We start from the raw sequence: 26,889 nt of genomic DNA on the forward strand, positions 1-26,889 counted from the left end.
GACTGTGATGCGGAGATTTAGAGAGAAACCAATAGCACCAGCAAATGGACTATCAGAAAGGTAGGAGAAGAAGGAAAGAATGCATTGGTTGTTGGGAGAAGAGAAGTCCAGTACCCTGGTGTCAGTCCAAATAGGACCGAGAAACAGGAAAGCATGGCCATTGAAAGCCAGATAGAGAGGCAAGGATAATGGGATGCCGATGGAGATGAGAGAAAACTCGGGAGTGCTGTGGAAAGTGAGTGCACGTTCCGTGATGTGCTTAATAAACCAAACTTCCAGGTTTACTTTACAAAGGAAGTCCATCTTTTATTTGTATAGGGAATGTTGTAACACATAGCATTGCCTGTTGTGTATGCGGTGCTTTGAATAACACAGCATGACAGTGCACTGGATAGCAACACAATGAACAGCACAGCACACAATAGCATATAATACCATAGCATAGCCTATCAAAACACAGCATAACAAAGTATGACATAGCAAAACATATAATAACAGAAAATCGAATAGCATACTATAACATAACATAGCACAGCATTGCAGAGCATACCAAAACATAAAACAACACAACAGACCATAATATCGCACAATGTGAAATAGCTTAAAATACCACGTATTGGCATTGGAGAGCACACGATTATATAAAAGAGTACAGCATAGAACATACCATAGACCAGTATTTCATGGTGTAATATAATGTAGCATAGTATAACGTGACATAGAATAAGAAATCATAGTACTGAACACCCTAACATAGCATGTCATAACATAACAGAAAATAACCTAGCAGAGCCTAGCACAACAGAGTATTATGGAATTGTGTATCAGAATAGAATAATAGCATGTATTATTATTATTAATAAGGTATTTATTGAGCACAGAGCTAGCTCTAAGAAGCAACAGAGCCATTTACAATCATAGGGGGAAGAACCTGGTGAGGGGACCAGAGAAACAAGGAAGTGCGGAGCAAACGACAGGGCAATTTGTCAGCAAGAGATCTGCAAGCAAGCATGGGAGGAACAGTGGGGATCAGATCACCCAGTCTGGGGTAGGGTGGGGAGTGGACGGTGTATGGTCTTATGTGTTAGGGAGAAGCCATTCCTTGAAGAGGAGGGCCTTGAGCTCCTTCTTGAATTGTAGAAACGAGAGGGTGAGATACAGCACAAACCAGCACAACACAGCATAACGTGACATCAAATAGTATTGCAGAGCACAGTATTGCATAGCAGTGCACAGAGCTGCATAACATAGAATAAAAGAGCACATCATAATATAGCATAAACCCATGCTCAGTGCACAACATAGCACGACTTTATATAACAGGATATTGTACCAGAGCATAGAGTTGCCAGGCACAGCATAGAATAAGAGGGCGTGGCAAGCGGGAATAATGGGGCTTGAGGAATAAAGACTTCAGGCTCTTTCCCCATCCATGGAACTGCAGATGGCGCACCTTGCTGCACGCTGACCTTACTTGGGAGCCCTGCATTTTACAAACGTGGTGCCAGAGCTATGCATTCCACTGAAATGACATCTCTCTGCTTTCATGATCAATGTTTGTCACAATTTATTTATTCATGTATTTATTTCATTTGTTGACAGTGCCCAGAACCTGCGGTATCGCGGCGCTGGTACAGATTGGTGTTATAAACAGGTATACAAAGTAAACACTGATTGAATGCGGTCCTAGGTAACGAGGAGCCTTAGCCACATTTATTGAAGAACCAGCTTGTTTTGCTAACTGCAAACTCTTCTGAACCGAATTAGATACTTTCTAAGAAGCGGCTGTGGTGCAGAAGAGAGGAACTGGAACACCACGGCATGCAACTGTCTGTTTCACTTCCCTCGGGCACGCCTTAGACAGGCACACAGCACGGCCAGAATGCACAGAGCTCGTGTGCCTCTCTCCCTGGCACCGCTCCGAGGGGCTAAGATATACGTTTCAGTATTGGAGGTTGATCACAGTTGTGCCAATGAGGAATCACGAAACAGGATACCAGGCATCCAGAAACGGCCTCACTCTGTAATTTCTTTATTTTCATCGAAGCTGAATGCATCAATTGTGTGGCAGTTGCAAACACTAATGAGTTCGTCTCACGAGGTTTCAGATTGCTGACGATCTGTTGTTATTTTTTTTCGTTCTGTCAGATTTTCGTCTGGGTTTACTGCCTGGCTTTTTATAACAACATCACTTTTTTCATATGGCGCTTTATGCTGGATTCCTACCGCCCTAAGCACTCGATATTATCCATTTCAATGGTGGTGAATTTATCGATCTCAGAATGATAAAGGGCTTTGTCGGCACTGCCGAATTTGAGGCAGTGATTGCAGAGTTGTCAAGGGCAAGCGGTTGACTCGCTGAGCTTTTTTTTAATCAGCCTATCAGTCAGTCAAATCAAGTTTATTCAGAATATAAAATTCCATCAAACTTGCAATTCATAAAATCATTTCGTATTCAACATAAATGCTCCACATTTCATAAATTATAAAAACAATAAGCGTGTGTACGTATAACACACATAAAAATCCCCGCATGGTATCTGGCCATACAAACACACATTAAATCTAATTGTTTATGAAAAATATCTTATTGGATAAAAATCCTTGCTCATCCCTAGAAGTATATCCGAATCAAACACCAAGGACAACCTTTATATATCTACTGATTTTAACATTTTGGCTCTTATCTTCAGTGATGACTTAAGATACATTAGAACCTGGCGCTTTTTTTTTCGCGGCACGTTTTTTTTTCCGCATTCAAATGAACCGATTGGTTCGTTTGCGAGCCATCCCTGACGGTAAATGCTTTGACGCTTTTGTGTGACCCTCGCGCCACTTTTTTGTTTTTTCAGCCCACCGTGGAAAGAGAGAAGGGACTACGCATAGCCCTCTTCCATGGTGGCCATTTTATTAATTTACTTTTTTTCTCAATGTACTTCAATGGCCGCCATGAAAAGGGAGAAGGGGTTACATGTAGTCCATTATGCCCTTCCATGGTGGCCATGTTCTTTGTTTACTATAGACGCCACAGAAAGAGAAAACGGACTATGTTGTCCTGTCCACGGCGGCCATTTTTCTGACTTTGTTTTCCAGCTGCGAAACGCAACGCGTCTCGCAGCAGAAACAGAAACCCACCATTAGTACCTTGCTCTAACAGGCCAAGGTACTAATGTCAGTAAGCCCCGAAGCTGTAAATGGTGTGCTTGCTTTAAAATATATAATAAAGCTAGTCTACATTGTCTACATTGTTTGAAAGCCAAAGGCTTAAGAAGTGAGAGCAAGAAGTGATGACAGGCGCTGGTATAAGTCGGACAGAAACAAATCAAATGGAGTAAATCCTCAACATCTGCCCTACAAATTGGCTATATCGCACCATTTAAAGTATTTCCTGTCCACTTCGCAATGATCACATTTAGACAAATAAGATTGAGCCTAGCATGGGTGATTAATACTCAAGGATCCTAGGAGCTGACTCTCCACAAGAAGTATACAGCTTCTTACAGATTGCTTTTCCAGTTCCTTTTGTTCTCTTTGCAGCTTGTAACTTAATTAAAGTGAAGCAATACACAAGTCAACCATCGCTTTAGCGATGGGTGTGCTTGCAAAAAGAGCATTGAAATGTATTGTATAGAGGGATTTTCTTACAAATGCTAGCCAGATTGTCTTCAATAAAGAAAATTTGCTGCCCAACAGTGATGAGATGATTCCTCTAGTCCGCATTGTTTTCTCCTTGAACCAAACTCTTATCCAAAGTTTTACTGGTTCTGTTCTCAGCGCATCTTCAATTGGAGAAACGTTAAGTTCATTTCGAACTGCATCATTTGATGGTGATATTGGCAAGACTAGGATATATTTTAAAAAGGAATTTCCACCACAGATAATGGGGTATGTGATCCAATTCCCCATACACTAGCCCGTAACAAGCCATTGCTTTAAGTATTGCGTTGTACATTTTTAATATGTCAGAGATTGGTTGAGACTTATAACTATTAGAAAATATTGTTATGGCCCCTATTGCCTGAATCATCTTGGATACTTGTTTGCTTCCGTGTGCCTCGCAAAACCATAGATAATCAAGCTATTCTGTTGAGGGAAGACCCTAACATGGACATGCTGACTCTTTCGCTTCGGTCTATTACCTATCGGTTTAGCTGTTCGGACAGCAGATTTCAAAACATGAATGTGTAGGCCGAAGTCATGGATTCAACATAGGCCTCCAACAGTTTTTGCAGTGCTCGCGCACTCCTTGCCAATAAAATGGTATCATCCACATATGCTAGAACTGGGATGGAACATGATCCGAAATGCGGGACATCGGCAATGGTCTTGAATTGGTTGTTTGTGAGTTCATTTGTGCATATGAAAACAGTAGAGGGGCAAGGACGTATCCCTGGCATACTCCAGACTCCAGAGGAAACCATGGAGTACAATGCCCATTGATGCCTAAGTGAACGCACCCCATGTTGGATGTATGTAATCTTGAAAGGATATTAATCAAATCTGGCTGGCAATTCATGGATCTGAGACACTGCCATCATTTTCCTATCTTTACAGCGTAGAAATGAATTGCATATTAAAGCCAGCTATTATCGAGGCGCATTGATGCACAAGGAATTGAGGTTGTTCAGTCTACAGTGTGCGCTATAGTAATCTCATTGGCGGCAACCAAAGAGTACCAGACAAGGGCAGGTCCGAACTATGGCAAAAAGTTGCAATTTGTGACTTTTTGCAACGAACTGATTAGCACATGGGTGCATGTTTGTGTGAACCTAAGACACAAGCACAGATGGCCTCAATTCAAGGTTGGTGGTAATTTCGGCAGTAAACCGCTGAATAACCACCAAAACTGCTTACTATTACCACCACTTGGCCCCGTGCGTTTGCCGCAGAATTGCAAATGGTGGAAGGGCAGTGTTAATCCACATTTTGGCAAAATTACCACGAGCAGTAATTCTGGAATTACGAGCAGGAATTCTGCCGAAATGTGGCATTCAAGTGGAAAATGTACCTCCTTCATGATGCTGTAGGAAAATACTCCACTTTAAGGTCAAAGTTGTAGTTTGGCGATCCCCTTACTACTAAAAAGAGTGGCAGTAACAGAACTACCACCCATTTTTCCCTCACCACCAAACTCGTAATGTGTCTGAGAGTGCCAGTAAGATTTTCAGAAGCTCTAGTTTCACACATGGGAGGACGGAGAGGCCACCGGCAGCCCGGGCATTATGTGATTGGAGTCCAGTTCTGAAACATTTAAAATATGCCGCTCCTGCACACTCGGTTGTGAATGCCTCTGTGCTCTACAGCACTATCCAGAACAAGACGTATAACCATTGGTAGGGTGACTAGACGTCCCGGTTTTGCCAGGACTGTCCCAGAATTGGTCCCTCTGTCTCCCTGTCCCTGTTTTTTTATTTAAAAACCGTGTCCCGGTTTTGGGGCAACACAGGTCCCGTTTTAAAATAAACATTAATAGTTTTTCAGAAAGTTGTCATCTGAGGAGGGCTCAAAACCCCAACCTTCCCAGTACCAACCGCATGCATTAACTGCTTGTGCCACAAAGACAGGCGGAGAACCAACTACATAGCAGGGCGTGTAAGGCCAAGAAGAGCAACAACTCCTTTGTTATTTGCTCAACGTTTCACACTGAATACCAAGCGCAATCAAGTTCGTTGCATACATACAACATTAATATGCATCATTCAGTCAGTATTACTTAAAATCAGGGGCGTTGCTAGGGGGGGGCTAAGGGGGCTATAGCCCCTGATCTTTTGGTTGTAGCCCCAGATAGAATCTCAGGAGCTACAGCCAAAAGGCTAGCTAGCCCCCAGTCCCAACAGTTCCGACATCAGCTTAGCCCCAGGTCTTTTCCAGACCTAGTAACTCCCCTGCTTAAAATATATCCTGATTGTTATTTACGGACTTTTATCAGCAGTCAAAACCACACCATTTGTATGCAGCTACTGTGGGATGGAGAGGTGGGGGGTGGGGAGGAGCAAAGGTCAGGTTAAGTGGGTGAGGGCAGAGTCGGACTGGCGCATACAATTGTCTCAGGCACCAATGAAAAAGTGGCCCACAGTTGCAAATGAAAATTCATTCCTTTTATGATATATCACAACTACCCCACCTCTAGCCCTCACTGGGAGGTTTTTGATCAAATGTGATGCAAATTGTGCATTTTAAGGAATATCTATTTAGCAACACTAGTCAAAACTACGAGCCGCAGAGTGAAGTAACTGGGCCACATTGGTCAAACACGTGGCCTACATGTTTGGGGATGCTTGTGGTCTCGTGCAGAAGGGAAGTGACCAAGCAGTTCAGGCTGGACGGCCCCCTTTGGGATGGGACCACGCCTTATTTGCAGTCTTTTCCCTTTTGTAATGGCTTTGCAGGCGAAAAACTATGGTCTGGAGGGTTGCCCAGAGCAATGCTAGAGGTTAAGATTCATTCTAAAACTTCAAGCCATCGCCTCTTTTGTTTTGCTTAGTCACCCCGAGTGGGACGGGTATGCCCAGACGTGGGTCCCGTGCCTGCTGGCCCGAGAGATCCAAGCTACTCCTCACTGATGAGGCCCAAGGAGGCCGAAACATGTTTGGGGATGCTTGTGGTCTCTTGCAGAAGGGAAGTGACCAAGCAGTTAAAGCCGGACTGCCCTTTTTGGGATGCGTCCATGCCTTATTTGCATATGGTCTTTCCCCTTTTGTAATGGCTTGGCAGGCGAAACACAATGGTCTGGAGGATTGCCCAGAGCAAGGCCAGAGGTTAAGATTATTTCTAAACCTTCCAGCCATCACCTCTTTTGTTTTGCTAAATCTGGTCACCCTATATTGCTACGATGGTTGTGTCAACAGGAAAGGGGTTAATGATCTCTCTCATACTCTTGGCTCAAACGGCAGTGTGTGTGTACATGCCATGGCAAAAATAAAGGAATGGAACTGATAGTAGTTTATGTTTTTCTTTAGTGCTTAATACCCTGTCAACAGTTGTGGCTTTTGTGTAGGCATGGAAAAGACATTTTCCGGCACTGCCGTAATTGTACTACCTGTTATTAATGCTAGCAGGTGCAAAACGATTCCAGTAGCTGGGCATATAATAGCAGTGCCTGGCCAAAGCCTATAAAATACCTACACGCAAGCCAAAACTCTTGGCTTTGCCAAGGCTTATTTTTAACAGGATTACAGTGAAGGACATGCATACAACTTCTAAATGAAGAGGTTGAAGGTACACCAGCAGTGCATTTACCGCTCCAATTAAGCCATTAACTCTCAGAAAACTGCTTTGAAATAACACTGCAGGACCTTCAGGCACACAGTTTGATGTTACAGCTTAAAAAAGCTAGCTCAAAGTGTTCCCAGGTGCTTTGGGCAGGGAGGGGCAAGAAGTGGGTGGGAATGGCCATAGGGATTAGCTTGCAATGGGTGGATAACGGCTGGAAGGATGACTCAGGGACAGCGCATTTGTCTTGCAAGGGGGAGGGGGGGAATAATTTGTGGCCGCACGTGTTCATGCCAGTCTGACAAAGTTGTTGGAATGTGTTTCCAATGCAGATTTGGAATACTTGATTTATGCTACGTAATGCATCACTGTTTTGTTTTGTCCCTGTTGAGGCAGTCAATCAGTGGATCGATGGGAAAGGGAGGGAGATAATTATATCATGTCGTGAGGCAGTCCCAAACCAGCTGGGGACTAACCCTGCAGGCTTGGATGTTACAGGCCAGTCAGGCGAACGCCTCATCTGCTTAATGGCCAATCCTCTCCTGGCAACACAGTGCAAGTCATTAAACTGGCCACGCAGGCACACAGTAATGCATCCCATTGGTTTCTTGGGCCTCGCTAAGGGGCAATGCTCGTATTCTATTGGACACCCAACTGCCCACAAGCATCACTCATCAGTTCTACAGGAAGGTCTGTGATCACACTCAAGTGGTCCTAAGGTGACAGGTGCCAACGCATGCGACTACTTAACGAATACACATATGGTGTCCTCCCTTTACTTTGCCCAAAGCACTTCTCCAACACTCACCTCTTCAGCATTCACTTTCTCAAACATTTACTTTTGCAACCATTTGCTTCTTCTCACCTTCCCTTCGTCTTCAGCGTCACATTGTCAAGGTGGTAATGGGTATGTCAGCTTTAGCTGTAAGGTTAGGGTTGAGATCAAGGAGGGTTTTGTGGTTAGAACAGCAGGGGGTGGTTCGGGGGTCCCCCTGTAATGAAGAAAGTGGATGTTAGAAGAAGTGAAAGACTGAAAGAGTAAAGACATAGATACATCCCTAAATACATATTGGGCCTCATTACAATACCGGCGGTAGCCGTGGCGGTATAACATGCACGGCTACCGCCGGTAGTATCATTTTTTTTCCGGCGCCCGTGAATGGCCAATTACCAGGTGATTATGGCCCCGCCGGACTCGGACTCGGTAATTGCCCATTCCTGGGCGCCGGAAAAAAATGTTCCCCCATTTCCATTCGAGCCCCGTAGGGGTAATGGGAATGGGGTGGCCGGATGCACCGGTAGCATTCAAAATGGTGCCGGTGCACCTGGCATTCCCTGCTCGCGGTTGCGAGTCCGCAGAGCAGGCCAGTCCTGGCGGGTGGGAAGACACCCACGAGCAGAACTCGTAGTTTGCCGGGACGGTAACAACGGTACCGGCAAGCTTACCGGTACCGTTGTTACTGTACCTGCAAACTTGGAATGAGGCCCATGGTGTATAGCACAAACAGGGAAAACAATAGCAGAGCAAGAGGACACAGTTGCCCACTGGCGACCATGCAGAGGGGTGTATGTTGACATCAACCAGACAGCAGGTGTTGAACACCGAGGACGGAGGGCACAATTTAGTGAGGTTGTTAAAATGGAAAGCACAGAAAATAATGACAATGGGTGCCATGAGAAAGTGCTGTTGCACAGCTGCTCTGCGATGCTGCAAGGAAAGGCAGGGAACACAAGGCGGGGAACAGATAGGGCACTAGGGAGCAGGCATGATGCCTATTCATACAAGGGGGCTCAGTGTACAGGTGGGGTGGAGTGGCGCCGAAGCCTGATTTGAGGCTCAACGGTTGGCGACAGGTGGCACAGGTAGATGCCAAGTGCGCAGACGGAGCTGGCATGGTGTTTTGTAAGGGGGAGCTTGGATTTCAAAAGAATGATGTATTGAATGGTCGGATCATTTTCAAAGCTTACAATAGCAGGTAAGTGCTCTATTGAACCTTATAAGTAGGGAACCCCCCAGCCGCAACCTCTAATTAGTGGTTAAGCAAATGTAATGCGCTCCTGTGGGGGAAAACAGACTTGTTTTCAATGAATGAATTATTTTCTCTCTCACCTATTGGTAAAAAATACATTTCAACAATCTAATGACTAAAAATATTTTTCGAAATAGTTCAGTATAGTACACAGGGGCACAGGGGTACAGCTGCATGCCTGGTACACAATAGCATGCCCTACCATCATACACTAGCAGTCAGCCCAGCTATGGCTTTGAAGGTGCTGCCATGTAGGTATAGCAGGATTCATAAGGATCCATGCCCGTTAGGGATTACGCTTTGTGCTTGATATGGCGCACTGAGCTGGTAGGGCCGCGCGCTCAGCGTGCTACGCCCATGCTTCAGAGGCTCCTTGCCTTCCTGTTGCCACAGATTTAAAGCCGGGCAAACCTAAGTCAGGCGTTCTTCCTACCAAGACAAGGCTGATCAATTGGTGACGATTGAGTTGGATCATATTAAAGTTGATATTACAGTGCATAGAAGCTACATAAAATATGTTATTATAGTATGAGTAAATGCCACAGACTGAGCTGGACGTGGGGGTGTAAGGCAGGGAGGGAGTTACCCAGAATGGGCAAGTGGAAGTAGCGGAATGGGAGTTAGGGTTTCGCTCGCTATGGAAGGCTTTGCGAAAGTGAAAGGTTTTTGAAGATGATGGCTGCTTCTCCTTCTCTCTGGGTCTGCCAGAGCCTTCTTGGGACTCTTGAAACAGCTTGAGCTTTAATTTCCTCATTAAAAACAACATTTTCTCGTAGGAGGGGGCTGCTGTATTGCAATACAAACAACAGTCCTTTCTGTCACACCTTTAGCTCAAACCCAGATAGCTGATAGGATGAGATAATGGCCACTAGTACATTTTCATGACAATCTTCTTTCTATGGGGATTTATTCTTCTGTCCCCTTCTGGTTGGTCTTTGTCTAAAAAATGAACCACCCCTGTGGTATTAATGTCAGATGTGGATGCCTCCACCCCTGGCGCCAATGCAGGTGTTATCTCTAGTTCAGCACTAGACGCATAGATGCATGAGAGGAAGACGTCTCCACATTAGGTGTGCCAGCTTTAGGAGGATCTGGGTGATAGACTTTCGGTGGCCTCTGGCCGTAATATTGCGGCCAACTAGATACGATGTCCAACTTGCAGTGCTGCGTATCTCTCCTAAATGTTCTTATTTTCATCACCTTTAGTTCTTGTTTATATTGAGCTAATTTATGATTTGTGTCCTCTAGTATTTGTTGAATTTGTTTGTTAGATAGACTGCTGCTCAAATGTGTCTTGATGTTGCTAATATCTTCTTCGAGGGTACAGATATTCTGTGCCAGCTCTTGTATGGTTAATAGAATCAAGTCAAGTGAGCATTTATTTAGAATTTGACGCCAGCGTTTAACAAAGGCGGGGTTCTCCTTGCATAAAGTTGGTTCTAATGCAACCCATAGTCCACGTGGTATTCGCTGTGCTCTGTGGTATTGGGATCTGCGTGATTTTTCCATCGCGGAAAAGTCTGTGAGGCAAAAGCTTGCATGAGAAATATGCGAACCGCCAAAGGTTTGCACATTTCCCATGCGAACACGCATTGAAAGCTCCACAGACCCACACAGACACCCACAACACACCCACAACACACCCACCACACACCCCCACCCTTAACACACCCCATCCCACACCTCCAACATAGCCAAACCCTACTTACCTTTTCCGACGCTGTGTCCCTGCAGTGCCAGTTCCCTTTCACTTCCGTGATCGGGAACCGGCGCCGCAGTGTCCTTTTTTTCCGGGAGCTGCAGAGGTGTCCCCCACAACCCCCGCTCACTATACTGTAAAGTATAGTGAGTGGGGTGTTGCGGGGACACCCCGGCAGCCCCGGCAGTCTTTTTTTGTTTTATACCTACCTACAATGCTACCACCAAAGGTTCGAACTTTTGGTGTTCGAACCTTTGGTGGTAGCATTTTTCGAACTTGTTGTACGGTCAGACCTTTTTTTTCGGTCCGATCTTACAATTCCGTGGTATTGTGCTAGAGTAGTGGCATGTAGCTTCAAATTAATCTCACGAAGAATTATCCATTTAAGCTTCTTAATGAGGGCTTCAGGTTTGTCTGAAGAAACCAATTTGTCACTTGTTTTAATGAACCATAGAATCCTCTGGGCCTCTTCTTCGCTACCACACAGAGATTGATTTGAATACTAAAATATTCACCAAACCCACTAACAGGAATAGCTTGCTACTAGCTACGAGTTTTCATCCTAAACGTGCCATTGATAGTGTACCACTTAGGCAGTTTATAAAATACAGGAGAAACATCTCCAATGAAGACAAATACAGGAAACAAGCAGGTACATTATAGCAAAATGTCCTGGGAAGGGGATATTACACTGAAGTCATACAAGGAATAGCCAAGCAGATTGAGAAAACCTTATTGGTACCCAAACTGCCAAATAGTGAAAAATCCTTGGTTTATGTAACCACACACTCAGTACAGAGCAATAGGATCAAGAAAATCATCAGGAACAATTGGTCAATGATGCAAATGGATTCTGTATTGAACAAGTTGTTTCCAGAACTTCCAAACTTTGCATAAAGGAACAGTCAGGGTCTCCATAACACCATGGTGAGAGCAGAATTGCCCACTAAAAAGACACAGAAGATAGTGCAAAAGGGGACTTTACCACGTCTTAATTGTCAGCATTCCAGCAATGTCATTAAGGGTAACAATATCAGGCACCCCCACTCTGGAAAACTGATAGAGCTCAAACACTCATGCACCTGTGGCTCCATGTGGTATATGCTCTCAAGAGTCCATGTGGTCAATACTATGTAGGGATGACCATGCGTAAGGCAAGGTTTAGATGGACCGAACATAAGTCCAACATATGTACAAATAACCTGAAGTCCCCGGTAGCCACGCAATTCATAGAGGCCAGGCACACTATTGCGCAATCAAAATGTGTAATCTTAGAACAGGTGACAGTTGGCACCAGATGGGGAGAGCTACACAAAAATCTTCTCCAGAAAGAGATCTCTTGGATAGAGAGACAGGACTCACTTAGTCCCCGAGGGATGAACTGCGAGTATGATCTTATGTGTTTTCTGTAAAGTTTGTGATTTTGGCCAGAGGCATTACTCGAGTAGACATTTGGCTGTTAGTGACCTGTCAAGACACCTTGACAGGGTGGGTGGTTGACCTTGCTAGAGTCCAGGTCTTATGGGCTGAAACATGTACGGGTGCTGAGGTCCCGAGAGATGATGTTAATCACCACGAGTCATAAGGGTGCAACCAACCTTTGGAAGCACCCGGTCAAATTGTGAGTTGACCCTTTTGTGAGGTGGTCGGAAAACCTTTTAGAATCTGTCTAAGTGTATGTGGCTGCAGCGCTTTTCTTACTACTTTTACACAGGGGCGGGGCACCCAGTGGTTTTACCATGGCCATGTTGACCCGTTCCCCATGGCAGTAAACCCAGGAGTTGGGTGTCTTTCCAACTTCGACTTATGTAATACTCAAGTCACTTATTAAAATAATAGGCTATTACCTATTGTCCAAGTCAGCTATTAATGCAATAGGCAATTTCCCACACCTAGATGGCCCGTGTAGCGGACTGCATGCCAGAGCGCATGCAGCACGTTGCCCAGGCGACAAGGAGTGTTTACATAGGAGCAGGGTAAAGAGGAGCCTTGAGTGTGATGGCCTTGTGTTGAAGAGCGTTTGTGAACGCAGACAGGTAGGATTGGAGGTTTACGCTCCTTGTTAGACTGAGGAGCTGATGGCTGTATTTAGAATGAGCAGCCGCTTAGAGATAGTTAAGGGTTTGTTCTCTGAGTGCGATAAGGTGAAGATCCACGCACAGCCTATGACTCTTTCTGACATGAGTTATTAGGGGGCCTCGCCATGACGTGGGACCCGTCTTCAGTTATATTAGGGCCTCGTATTGGGATCCGAACTTTGGAAATGTTATTTATAGTTTATATATTTCATATATTTCATATTCTTATAAACTGTGTAGAAGTGAAATGTGGGATCTGGGTGACACAGGAAGCACTGACATAGTTAATCACAGTACTGAACCACATGTATTTCCCTCCAGGTCAGCTAGATGACATTCAGGAGTATTTACCCAACTAGATTGTTACGCTGTGACTATGCCACTCAAGCTATTAGGTTTATAACACTCTTCTTGGTGAGAGAGCTACCCAAATAGAATACATATGACATGTGGGATGATGCTACATTTGTTTTATTTTTATTGTAATAGGCTGCAGTGACTTTGAGGCAACGCTATTCCCTTGAGGTTAGTGTCATTTGTGAATCTGCTCTCAAGATCATTAGAAACTCGTTGTTTGGACTATTTCATATATCTATATCAAAACAAGTCTTCCTTTGCCATGTGTTGTAGGCACAAAGAAGAAAAGGAATGTGTTACCTCATGAAACTGTGATGTAAAGGCAAGCCCTGATGATGGATGGTTAATCGGAAACTCATCGGCTATTCTTCAGATAGAAAGTGATGAAACTGCACCGGGACTGTGCTAATAATATTGAAAGGCTAGATTTGATCTAGTTGTCTGATTCGCACAACAGGGAAAGTGGTTTGTGAACTTATCCTGGTTTTGCCCAATTCCAGCAATTTATCATCAAATAAAAAGGATTTAAAATTTGTTGAAAATTTGCTTGAAATTCTTTTTTTCCTATGTTTATTTATAGGGATTAAATATTGTATGATGAGCTATTGAATCCCTAATTATACACTGAACATTACGTGGGAGGAAGGATATCCTCAAAGAGTGCAATGGGGTTACTGGTTGGCGACAACAGGTTGGTGGAATTAGAGTTGTATTGAGTCTCCTAGACCAGGAGGTTATACCCCCTGCACCAGAAATATAATTGAAGCATTGAAGTTAGCGATAAACTAGTGATCTGTGATTGAATAGGTGCCCCTCCACGTATTCACATTCTCATTTTGGTGGTGGGTGTCAGCCAGGTCTCGTGATGAAGATGGCATATAGGTTGTGTGTAGTGATGAGGTTGGTGATTTCTGCTGCTTGGGTAATAGCTGAGTCGACATTGTCGAGCATCAACTTCCGTGTTGTGGGTGGTGAGGGGTTGCTGATGGGCTTGAGGCTGATATGGGTGAGGTTGCTGCATTGCAGAGCCCATGCCTTAGAGTAGGGGTGATGTTGTTGATGGATGGCAAGTGGGAACGGAGGGAGAAAATACATGTCAGTGCGTGCTTACCTGTTGTAAGCAAGGGTCCGGGCCCTGGGTCCTCCCAGTCCAAACAGGTCCAAACAGGAATTTACCTTTTCTTCATCTTCCCTTCACTTCGGACTACCAGGCGAGAGATGCCCTTGATATAAGAGTTAAGAGCAGAAAGGAAGAGGCAGGACTAAGATGTCAGAAAACGCTCCAGGTCTTGTATCACCCCTGCGGTTCACGTTTCTCATCCTCACCAAAAGCTTCTGTCCCGTTATACCACCATACAGAAGGCGGGCTTGCGGTATCCACGCTCTACGCACGGAACACATTTGCGTCGGGAACTGCGTTCCCGACGCCTCACGTGGAAGTTGCCATGGAGACTACGTCAGTGGACGCAGCATCTTCCACGTGATAGAAAACGTGTTGGGTCACGTGACCATCTTGGTGCCGGTACTTCAAGTACTTAATGATCTGGCGCCCACTTCTCGCTGCTTCTGATCCAATAGTGACAGCGGTTTTTTCTTGCTCAGATTTAGTGGTTTTGTTTGATCTCGGATTACGTTTACTGGATTGCTCTTGGATTATCCTTACCTGTTCTTGTATCTTGACCTCGGATTGTTTATGGATTATTCTTGCCTAGTGATTTGGTTTTGTCGAAATCGGACCTCGAAGCTTGGGAGACCTCTTACCTTCGTTCTTTCCTTCCTTCCTTTTCCCTCTCCAATCCCTTCCCTGTCCTTCCCCAGGGTGCTGTAGGCGTCCTCGTGCCGGCGGGTACAGGCTTGGTGCTGGACTAGAGACTTCCTGAGCACCTTTTAGGCGTCCTCGTGCCGGCGGGAATAGGTGGTTGCTGGACTAGTGACTTCTTACACCTTGGATTGTTTGGTCCACCGAACAGAGGGCAGATACCATCACACTGTTCCTACAGGAAAGAAGAAGGACTTTGCCAGGGACGTTCACTTCCAGGGAAAAAAGGGTAAGAAACCTACCTTTCCTTACCATTATTTCTTCCACTCATTCTCTGGTACTGATTGTCTTTTCTCTTCTTCTGGTCTCCAGAGTACCCCAGTATAGAGGACATTCTTGCATGAAACACTTCTGGTTAAACCGTTTTCTGCAGGTTAGTCTGTTGAGATTCTGTTACGTGTTCTCTTGAAAGGGGTGTATTTGATTGTAATCAGTATAATATTCTGCAGTCGTTGGCTGGAACCTGGAACCATCATCTACCGGGAAGTTGCGGGCCGCTCAGCTCTACGATCCCAACGACTCTACACCATCTTCCGATCAATTGGATTCTTAGACTGTCCTTTCGTACTCCTGAGAATCACATTGGTAGGAAGAAATATATTCTTCACGACGGGTCAACGCGGAACCAGGTTCCCGGAATTCTGACAGAATCAGAAGCCTTATTATGGATGCCGCGAATGACCCGTTGGCCGTTTTGGTTCAGTTAGTGGCCGACCTACGTGCCGATATGACGGCCACCCAGGCTGACACCCACCGGCGCATTGATGAAATGCAAGCCGGTATCAGGGAAGTGGTTACAGGAATACCATCTTTGGCCTCCGCTTCCGCTTCAGGTCAGGCAGGGCCTTCGGTCAGACCTGATTCTACGCATGTGTACATGGCCGCTCAGTTCCCGCTTGCTCCCCCAGAAAGGTTTACTGGGGATCCAAAATCCTTTCGGACATTCATTAACCAATGCAGACTGCATTTCTTGTGTCGGCCTACCTCGTTTCCTGATGCGACTACTAAAGCAGCCTTTGTCTTATCTAACCTTGGAGGTATGGCCGCGGTTTGGGCGAATCCTTTGTTGGAACAAGGCAGTCCGCTGTTGTTCGACTGCGATGCATTGATCAGTGCTATGACGAGGGTGTTTGATACTCGCTACAAGACTCAGGCCACGGATCTGGAATTGCTGAATCTCCGTCAGGGGGACACTCCTTTATTATCGTATTTGGCTAAGTTCAATCAGTTGGTGGCTGAAACTGGTTGGCCGGAAGATAAGAAAGCCGCTCTGTTCTATAAAGGACTGTCGGATACGTTAAAGGATACCATAGCTACGGTTCCGGTGGTTCCTACGTCCTTTTCTGATTTCTTGGATCTAGTACTCCAGATTGATGCCCGACGTACCGAAAGAAAGGGGGAGAAGAGAATGATTACGGTCAATACCACTATATCCCCAATCCCTGTTTCTGGCGGTGACGAGCCTATGCAAATTGGGGCAGTTAGGGGCCCGCTAACGACAGAAGAACGAGAACATCGTAGACGGAACAATCTGTGCTTTTATTGTGGTTCCTCTACTCATCTGCTTAGTGCATGTCCAAAGAGACCCCGCAAGTCGGGAAACGCCAAGGCCCGGTCGTAGAAGGAACCCCTACGCCGAGCTCTTCCCTGCAGGGTTCCTCGTTGTCCACGCCTTTTTACATTGACGTCATGTTGAGTTACGATCAGGTCACTCCTTGGAGTTCTGCAGCTGTTCTTGACTCAGGGGCAACCGGTAACTACATTGATGCCCAATACGTTCGGAAATGGGGCATTCCCTTGTTGTCAAAAAGTGTTCCGGAGGTAGTCAATGCGGTTGACGGTTCAACCCTACTTTCGGGGCTTGTTACTGAACATACCATTCCGTTGTTGTTAACTATTGGCGCCGAGCATTCGGAAATCATCACATTTGACGTCATTATGGCACCGCAATACAAACTCATCCTGGGTTTACCGTGGCTCAAGCTTCATAACCCGGTCGTTAACTGGGAGACCGGGGTTATAGCTTTCAGTGCTCAGCAACGCCCTCGATCCTGCAGTTCCCTAGAGTCCATGTATGAAGTACCTGAAGCTCCTAGTCGGGCGTTGTTGAACTCTGTGGTTACAATCGGAGCTGTTGTTAACACCGTATTACCTGTCGAATACACAAGTTATAAGGACGTCTTTGACAAGGGGAAAGCAGAGATCCTGCCGCCTCATCGGCCCTATGATTGCCCCATTGTTCTCAAACCGGATGCCAAGACACCTTCGGGACGTATCTATTCCCTTACACAAAAGGAAGAAGTCGTCCTTAAAGAATATTTGGATAAAGCCCTCGAGTTAGGTTTTATTCGGCCTTCTCACTCTCCATTTGCTTCACCGCTCTTTTTTGTACCCAAGAAGGAGGGGGACTTAAGACCTTGTATTGATTATCGGGAACTCAATGCAGGTACTATCCGTAATCAATACCCAATCCCGTTGATTTCTGTCTTGCTGGATCAGTTAGGGTCTTCAGAATTCTTCACCAAATTAGATCTAAGGGGTGCGTACAATTTGGTCCGGATACGTCGAGGGGATGAGTGGAAAACAGCCTTTAAGACACGATATGGCCTATTCGAGTATTTGGTGATGCCATTCGGGCTTTGCAATGCCCCGGCCACATTCCAGAATTTCATCAACGACGTTCTACGCGACATGATCGACAGATTCGTTATTGTCTATTTAGATGATATACTCATCTATTCTCCATCCATGGAAGATCATGTACGTCATGTTTCACAAGTCTTACAACGCTTGCGGGAGCATCGTCTTTTTGTCAAACTGGAAAAATGTGTATTCCATGCGAGTGAGGTCGAGTTCCTTGGATATGACATCACCAATAAAGGAGTGCAGATGAGTAGCAATAAGGTGAAAGCTGTCTTAAACTGGCCTGTACCAACTTCAAGGAAGGAGTTACAATCATTTCTGGGGTTTTCGAACTTTTACAGGCGGTTCATTAGACAATTCTCTTCGATTGCTGCACCCCTCACCGAATTGACCAGTAACAAGAAACCTTATTTATGGAACGATAACGCCCAAATAGCGTTTGAGTCTTTAAAAGCCGCGTTCACTACAGCCCCGGTGTTGCTACACCCAAATGTCAAACGTCCATTCGTTGTCGAAGCTGATGCTTCGGGTGTCGCGGTAGGGGCTGTCTTGTCCCAAACCTGCGCTGATACCAAGGAGTTGCATCCAGTCGCCTACCATTCGCGCAAATTAACGCCCTATGAACGTAACTACACCGTTACTGAACGGGAATTGTTGGCCGTAAGAGACGCATTTATGGTCTGGCGTCATCATCTCCTTGGGACGGAATTACCGGTCCAGGTTTTTACTGACCACAGAAACCTGTTGGCGTTGCAGTCCCTGACGTGCACCACTGCGAGACATGCCCGTTGGCATGAATTCTTTTCCATGTACAACTTTAGTTTGACTTACCGCCCAGGTGTCTTGAATTCCAAGGCGGACGCGCTATCCAGAAGCCTGGGTAATGATGGTTCACGTCCACAGGATGGGTCTTTGTTATTACCTACACAAGTGGTCTGTAGTTGTGTTCTACAACCCACTTTGAAGTCAACGCTCCAGAACTGGGTTGATAAAGAGCCCACAGAACTGGCAGACTATAACATGGATATACTGCATGGTCTTCCTTATGTCCAGGGTCGAGTTTATATGCCTGATCAGGATACCCGGTGTACAGCTATTTCTTTGTGTCATGACGCTGCTATCGCAGCGCATCCTGGTTCCCAGAAAACTCTTGAACTCCTCAAACGCTGGTGTTGGTGGCCTTCCATGCGAAGAGACGTCTCGCAATATATCTTGACCTGCGCCATCTGTGCCCAGTGTAAGTCCCATTCAGCGAAACCTATGGGGTTATTACAACCATTACCAGTGCCAGCCAGACCTTGGGCGATGATTACCATGGACTTTGTGGTGGAGTTGCCTTTGATTGATGGGTTTGATACCATATGGGTGGTGGTTGACAGCTTTTCTAAAATGTCTCTCTTTGTGCCTTGCCAAGGCCTGCCATCAGCTGCTAAGCTGGCAGAGCTGTTCTTGCGACATGTTTTCAGGTTTTTTGGGTTGCCTGAGATTGTGGTTTCTGACAGGGGGTCCCAGTTCACGTCGCGTTTTTGGAGGCATCTAATGTTCTCTTTGGGGGTAGATGAACGGTGTTCCACAGCGTTCCATCCCCAGACGGATGGTCAAACAGAGCGGGTTAACGCTACCATGGAGCAGTACCTCAGGTGTCTCATCCTTCAACATCAGGAATCCTGGCTAGCAGTTCTTCCTTTGGCGGAATTCGCGTATAATAATTCCAGCCATTCATCAACGGGAACATCGCCATTCTATGCCTTGTATGGGCAACACCCACGCACCCTTCCTCTTGATTGGAATCTACCTGAGGATTGTCCGGCAGTTCAATCTTGTATCAAAGATTTGTCTCTGGTCCGTGATAGGGTGCTGGAACATCTGAAACAAGCACAAGAACAGGCGAAGAAGTACGCGGATCGGAATCGCCGTCCTGCACCCGTCTACATTCCAGGTACACGGGTATGGTTGTCCACCAAGAACCTACGCATTCCAGGTCGACGATGCTTGTTGCCACGTTTTGTAGGTCCTTATGTTATAAAGGACGTCTTGAGTCCATTGGTGGTCAAATTAGAACTTCCGCACTCTTGGAAGATACATCCGGTTTTCCATGTGTCCATGGTTAAGCCTTGTGTAGACAGCACCAGGATACCGGCTTCTCCGTCTCCGATATTGGTTCAAGGGGTGGAGGAGTATGAGGTCAATTCCATTCTTGATACCAGGGTTTCTCGTGGTACCAGGTATTTCTTAGTGGACTGGAAGGGTTACGGTCCGGAGGAACGGACATGGGAACCGGAGCAGAATGTGCATGCCCCGTTGTTGGTTTCCCAATTTTTGGCCTCTCGGGGGCATGGGGGTCCTTTGGGGGAGGATACTGTCAGAAAACGCTCCAGGTCTTGTATCACCCCTGCGGTTCACGTTTCTCATCCTCACCAAAAGCTTCTGTCCCGTTATACCACCATACAGAAGGCGGGCTTGCGGTATCCACGCTCTACGCACGGAACACATTTGCGTCGGGAACTGCGTTCCCGACGCCTCACGTGGAAGTTGCCATGGAGACTACGTCAGTGGACGCAGCATCTTCCACGTGATAGAAAACGTGTTGGGTCACGTGACCATCTTGGTGCCGGTACTTCAAGTACTTAATGATCTGGCGCCCACTTCTCGCTGCTTCTGATCCAATAGTGACAGCGGTTTTTTCTTGCTCAGATTTAGTGGTTTTGTTTGATCTCGGATTACGTTTACTGGATTGCTCTTGGATTATCCTTACCTGTTCTTGTATCTTGACCTCGGATTGTTTATGGATTATTCTTGCCTAGTGATTTGGTTTTGTCGAAATCGGACCTCGAAGCTTGGGAGACCTCTTACCTTCGTTCTTTCCTTCCTTCCTTTTCCCTCTCCAATCCCTTCCCTGTCCTTCCCCAGGGTGCTGTAGGCGTCCTCGTGCCGGCGGGTACAGGCTTGGTGCTGGACTAGAGACTTCCTGAGCACCTTTTAGGCGTCCTCGTGCCGGCGGGAATAGGTGGTTGCTGGACTAGTGACTTCTTACACCTTGGATTGTTTGGTCCACCGAACAGAGGGCAGATACCATCACACTGTTCCTACAGGAAAGAAGAAGGACTTTGCCAGGGACGTTCACTTCCAGGGAAAAAAGGGTAAGAAACCTACCTTTCCTTACCATTATTTCTTCCACTCATTCTCTGGTACTGATTGTCTTTTCTCTTCTTCTGGTCTCCAGAGTACCCCAGTATAGAGGACATTCTTGCATGAAACACTTCTGGTTAAACCGTTTTCTGCAGGTTAGTCTGTTGAGATTTTGTTACGTGTTCTCTTGAAAGGGGTGTATTTGATTGTAATCAGTATAATATTCTGCAGTCGTTGGCTGGAACCTGGAACCATCATCTACCGGGAAGTTGCGGGCCGCTCAGCTCTACGATCCCAACGACTCTACACCATCTTCCGATCAATTGGATTCTTAGACTGTCCTTTCGTACTCCTGAGAATCACATTGGTAGGAAGAAATATATTCTTCACGACGGGTCAACGCGGAACCAGGTTCCCGGAATTCTGACATAAGAAGGTGGGTGGGGCGTAGGCCTTGTGACTTAGATCCACTTGCACCTGCTCACCAACTGCAAAGGAAAAGAGCCTGGAGAGCTGCTTAAGTGCGGAAAAAGGGTGACAAAATAGGGAGGCACCAACACTTTAATAGTGATTGATAGGTAGGCGGGCTTAGGCCACGTGACCTAGATCCACTTGTACCTGCTAACCAACTGCAAAGGAAAAGAACCTGGAGGACTGCTTAACTAGGACAAAAGGGTAGCAAAACAGGAAGGCACCAACAGTTTAGCAGTTCACTTGCACCTGCTCTCCGACTGCAAAGGAACAGAGGCTGGAGGGCTGCTTAAATAGGGAAAAAGAGCGGCAAAACAGGAAGGCACAGTGATTGACAGGTGGGTGGGTCTTAGGCCACATGACGTAGATGCACTTGCACCTGCTCACCAACTGCTCAGCAACTGAGATAGCTGTACAGAGGAAGAACGAAACCTGCTCACCAACTGCAAAGGAACAGAGGCCGGAGGGCTGCTTGTCTAGGTACGGCAAAATAGGAAGGCACCAACAGTGATTGACAGTTGGGCAGGGCGTAGGCCACATGACTTAGATGCACTTGCACCTGCTCACCAACTGCTCAGCAACTGAGATAGCAGTACAGAGGCAGAACGAAACGGGACGAGGTGGCCAAGTGGCCAGGAATAACATAGGAAGGAGGCTGAAGGCAGCAGGATCCAGAGTAGCAGAAGCATCTGGCAAAGGACGGGAATGGAGAGATTGAAATGGAGCGAAGAAGAAAGATAAGAACACACAGGACTCGCAAGCAATGGAAGATCTGTCAAACAAGCGTCTGCCAGCGGGTAGGACTCCTGCATAGTTGTGACACAGCGCTCAACGTCGAGTCATGGGTGATGTAGATTGAGTGTGGAACAGCATACTAGCATGGTTGGCACCATTTTGAAAAAAGGCTTATCTGCTTTGTAAACTTCCTAAGTAGCATGATGGAACAACAGGAGGCTACAGACAACCTGGCCATCGATGCCAAAGGTTCCACCGCAAAGCTCTGTGAAAGGAAGCTCTCCCATCATCTTTGAAGCCTGGAACTCGATTCATTGTGATCAACTGTAAAGGGGGAAGGCCACCAAGCAGGCTTTATTCAAGGAAGTGCTATTGGAGAATGGGCCTGTTTACTGTGCGAGTGTCAAGTCCCTTCGGGTGCCCTTCATGGCATACCGGATCCTCCCTGGCTGGGGTGAGTTGTGTGGCTGTTTGTAGCCACCTGGGCTCAAACCTTTTTGAACTCAGCTTGCGCCTCCAGCACTGCCATGCCTGGGTCCAGTGCTCCGACTTCTGTTTGTTACTCAATTAATTGATTTGCCAAGCTTCCAGCTTCCTGCAGCCCCCCGCTTCCCCACCCCCCCAGACTCCCTTGTGCACGCTTCGCTATCCTCTCCCCTCCTCCCTCCGCCCCGCCCACTGCGATCCCACTGGAGAAGGGGCCTGTTTACTGTGCGAAGGTCAAGTCCCTCCGGGCTCCATTCTCGGCGTACCCGATCCTCCTTGACTGGGGTGAGTTGTGTGGCTGTTTGTAGCCACCTGGCCTCAAACTTTTTTCAACTCAACTTGTGCCTCCAGCGCTGCTGCCTGGGTCCAGGGATCCAACTTCTGTCTGCTTATTAATTCATTGTTTCACTGTGCTTCGAGCACCGTAACCCCTGGCTCCCAATCCCCAATGTTCACGCTTCCATGTCCTCACCCTCTGACCTCCCTCCCACCCACCGCGCTCCCATTGGAGAACCAGGCCCTTATCTGGCAGTCTTCCAGGCAGCCCCCTCTGCGAAGGACCCTGAGGCTAAGGACAGCTCTATGGTGTGTAGCAGCTCGAGTTGGTGTCAACCGGTGTCAGCAGGGGAAGAAGGTGAGGAAGGAAACAACCTGCTGTGATAAATCAGGAAAGTTGAATCTGGGTGTTTTACATTGCTGCTGTGTTAAACACTAGGCCTTTTTCCCCTTTTTAGGGAGGCTGAATCTGGGTGTTTTGCATTGTTTTAACTGTGGTACTGTTACTTTGTCCCCTGAGGCTCTCTCCAGGTCCTCACCCTGTGGGAGTACCTTTCTACTGCTGAGTGTACCTGTTTATTTTTTATTTATTTGCATTTATAAAGCGCACAACAGCCCTCAGGCCTCGTAGCACTGTTAAGAAGGCTTAGCTTAGTTACATAAGTGCTAGAAAGACATAAGAACATACATGTTGCCTAAACTCAGGTGTCAGGGGAGCTTACTTAGTTACATATGTGCATAAAGATGCAGTCAAAATAGAAAGCACAAGCTTGTTACCTTGCCCCATGTTATAGGGGGGCAGCATAAAACTGCAAAGTCAAAATAGGTGGCACAGACATGTTGCCAATCCCATGTTACAGGGAGGCAGCATAAAAATGCAAAGTCAAAATAGGTGGTGCAGACATGTTGCCTAGCCGCATATTACAGGAAGGCAGCGTAAAGATGCATAGGTCAGGTAAACAGGCTTAGTTAGGGAAGAGGGGGCAGGGGGTGAGAAGAAAGGAGGGATGTGGGAACAGCAACAGGGTGACTGTGTGGTGGGTGGGGGGCATCCACAACACAACGGGTGACCATAGGGATGGTGGGGGGCATCCACAACACAACGGGCGACCAAGGGAAGGGTGGGGGGCATCCACAACACAACGAGCGACCAAGGAGAGGGTGGGGGGCATCCACAACACAACGGGTGACCAAGGGGATGGTGGGGGCATCCACAACACAATGGGCGACCAAGGGGAGGGTGGGGGTCATCCACAACACAACGGGCAACCAGGGGGAAGGTGGGGGGCTTCCAAACACAATGGGCGACAAAGGGGAGGGTGGGGGGCATCCACAACACAATGGGCGACCAAGGGGAGGGTGAAGGGAACGCACAACATAGCATCAATGAACTATACATAGCTTCGATGAACAGTGAGGACCGGTAGTGCGAGCTTACAGATTATAGCGGTCACGGCAGATACGCATAGATCATTGTGCTATTTTCAAAAGAACAAAGTGCAGCTTAGGATATGAGAGAGGATGAGAAAGGTCAGAATAAGTCTATAAAAGTTAGGAGAGTAAGCTCCATCATTAGATACCTTAGAGTCTGGGGTGGCTGTGCGTTGTTGTGAGTTACAAGTAGTGAGGAGCAGGGGTCCGGGCGCCGGTACCAGGGTCAGCCAGGACAGGCCAAGACAGGTAGTAGCCTTATGATACTGCCTTTGGCTAGTTCCGGCTCTGCCTCCGCTTTTCGGCTCCGGGGGTCTGTGATGTGTATAACAGTCTCTCCAGCCAATGGGCATCCCTGTTGGTGTTGGGTTGCTGCAGGGAGGTTGTTCCATAAGGAAAGTAGTCTCCCCTGTGTCGGCCATCTTAGAATGCACGAGGCTGCATTTGTGTGGGTGCAAGCCAGGCCCTCTGGAGGGGGATACTAGGGATGACTTCTCTCCTGAGCAGGATACACAGATTGGGGCTAAAACAGGTAGTAGCCTTATGCTACTGCCTTTGGCTAGTGCCGGCTCAGCCTCCGCTTTCCAGCTGCGGTGTCTGTGATGTGTATAACAGTCGCTCCAGCCAATGGGCATCCCTGTTTGTGTTGGGTTGCTGCAGGCAGGTCGTTCCATAAGGAAAGTAGTCTCCCCCGTGTCGGCCATCTTAGAATGCACAACGCTACATTTGCGTGGGTGCAAGCCAGGCACTATGGAGGGGGAGACGAGAGATGACTTCTCTCCTGAGCAGGATACACAGATTGGGGCCAAGACAGGTAGTAGCCTTATGCTACTGCCTTTGGCTAGTGCCGGCTCAGCCTCCGCTTTCCGGCTGCGGTGTCTGTGATGTGTATAACAGTCGCTCCAGCCAATGGGCATCCCTGTTGGTGTTGGGTTGCTGCAGGCAGGTCGTTCCATGAGGAAAGTAGTCTCCCCGGTGTTGGCCATTTTAGAATGCACGAGGCTGCATTTGCGTGGGTGCAAGCCAGGCACTCTGGAGGGGGATACGAGGGATGACTGCTCTCCTGATCTGTCCTGTCCTGTTTCCTCCTTCCGTGTGTTCCCTACTCTGTGACTACTCTCTAGGTTCCCCACCCTGCAAGGGGTGCCGCTGTACTGCTGTGAGTCACTTGTTCTCTCCTCCTGTGCTTTCCCTATTGTGTCTTCCCTTTTTGGTGTGACTCTGGCCCCGCCTTCTGCGCATCCTGCGTTGTGTTGTGCTGGCCTGTGCGTCTCTCTCTCTTCTCTCATGCCCTTCTTCTCTCACCTTCCTTATTCACACCCTCCATGGTGCTCTCTGTTTCTCCCATCTTCTCTAACTGCTACTCTATCTCCTATACTATCCCTCTCACTAAGTCTGGAAGAAAGAAGTTCAAGAAGGGCATCCTGGTTGCGAACCCTGGCCTCCCTATTGCTGATACCTACATCAGTGCTTCCTCCAGACAGACTCTCACAACAGCCTCTTTGTCATTCCCTCATTGGACCTATGGATCCCTCATATGATCTGGGCTCTCGCTCTCCTATCTCCTCCTCTCCTATTAATGGTGGCACTTGGTGGGAGGCCTTCTTGGTCTTCTTCCATTCCTCCAAGACCCTCATTAATGTCTACTTGAATGGCACCGTCTTGGTCCAAGGTCCCCAGCCCAATCTCCTCCTTTTTGATAGGCGTCTCCCACATTTTATCAACTTCCTTCCTTCTCCTGCTACTCCTACTGGCACCCCTATGGCCCCTCTGCCACCTCTCTGGCTACCTTACCACCACCTGCTATCACCTCTGCCCACACTCGCGCACTTCTACATCTTCCGCCGGGTGTACCACAAGCCTGTAACCCTGCCCATAACCTGCTCCACATTGCCACTCTCAACTCTTACTCCACTGTCAAACACTCCTCTGACATCTGCCACCTCCTCGAAGAGCTTGAACTGGATGTCCTCACTCTCACTGAGACATGGTTCACGGCAACCTCTGTCATGAGGTTTGACACTCTGGCCTTTGCATGGCTACAAGAGCCTCTCTGTGCCCAGAACCAACTGAACCGGATGGGGGAGTAGCTCTCATCTTTCCAGAGTGGGTCCCTGCCTGTGTCATTCCTATGCAGGCCTACTCCTCCTTCAAAGGCCTGGTCTGCAGGCTCTTCATCTCTCCTGTTCTCTCTCTGACTGTGGCCACCATCTATAGCCACCTGCCAAGGTTTCCCTCTTCATCTCAGAGTGGGCTGACCTCTCCACATCTCTCCATGCCTCTACCTCTCAACTTCTCCTCCTTGGAGATCACAATATCCACCTGGATGCTTCTGATCCCTCCATAGGGCCCTTCCACAATTTCTGTGACCCCCCCCCCTCTCTCTCTCTCTCTCTCTCTCTCTCTCTCTCTCTCTCTCTCTCTCTCTCTCTCCCTCTCTCTCTATTCTACCCTCTGGTCTGACACACACTGCCCGACACCTTGGATGTTCTTATCTCCTCAGAGAGACATCCCTCTCTCCAA

Source organism: Ambystoma mexicanum, chromosome 13, assembly GCF_040938575.1.
Source record: "Ambystoma mexicanum isolate Mex_15411 chromosome 13, UKY_AmexF1_1, whole genome shotgun sequence".
NCBI lineage: Eukaryota > Metazoa > Chordata > Amphibia > Caudata > Ambystomatidae > Ambystoma > Ambystoma mexicanum.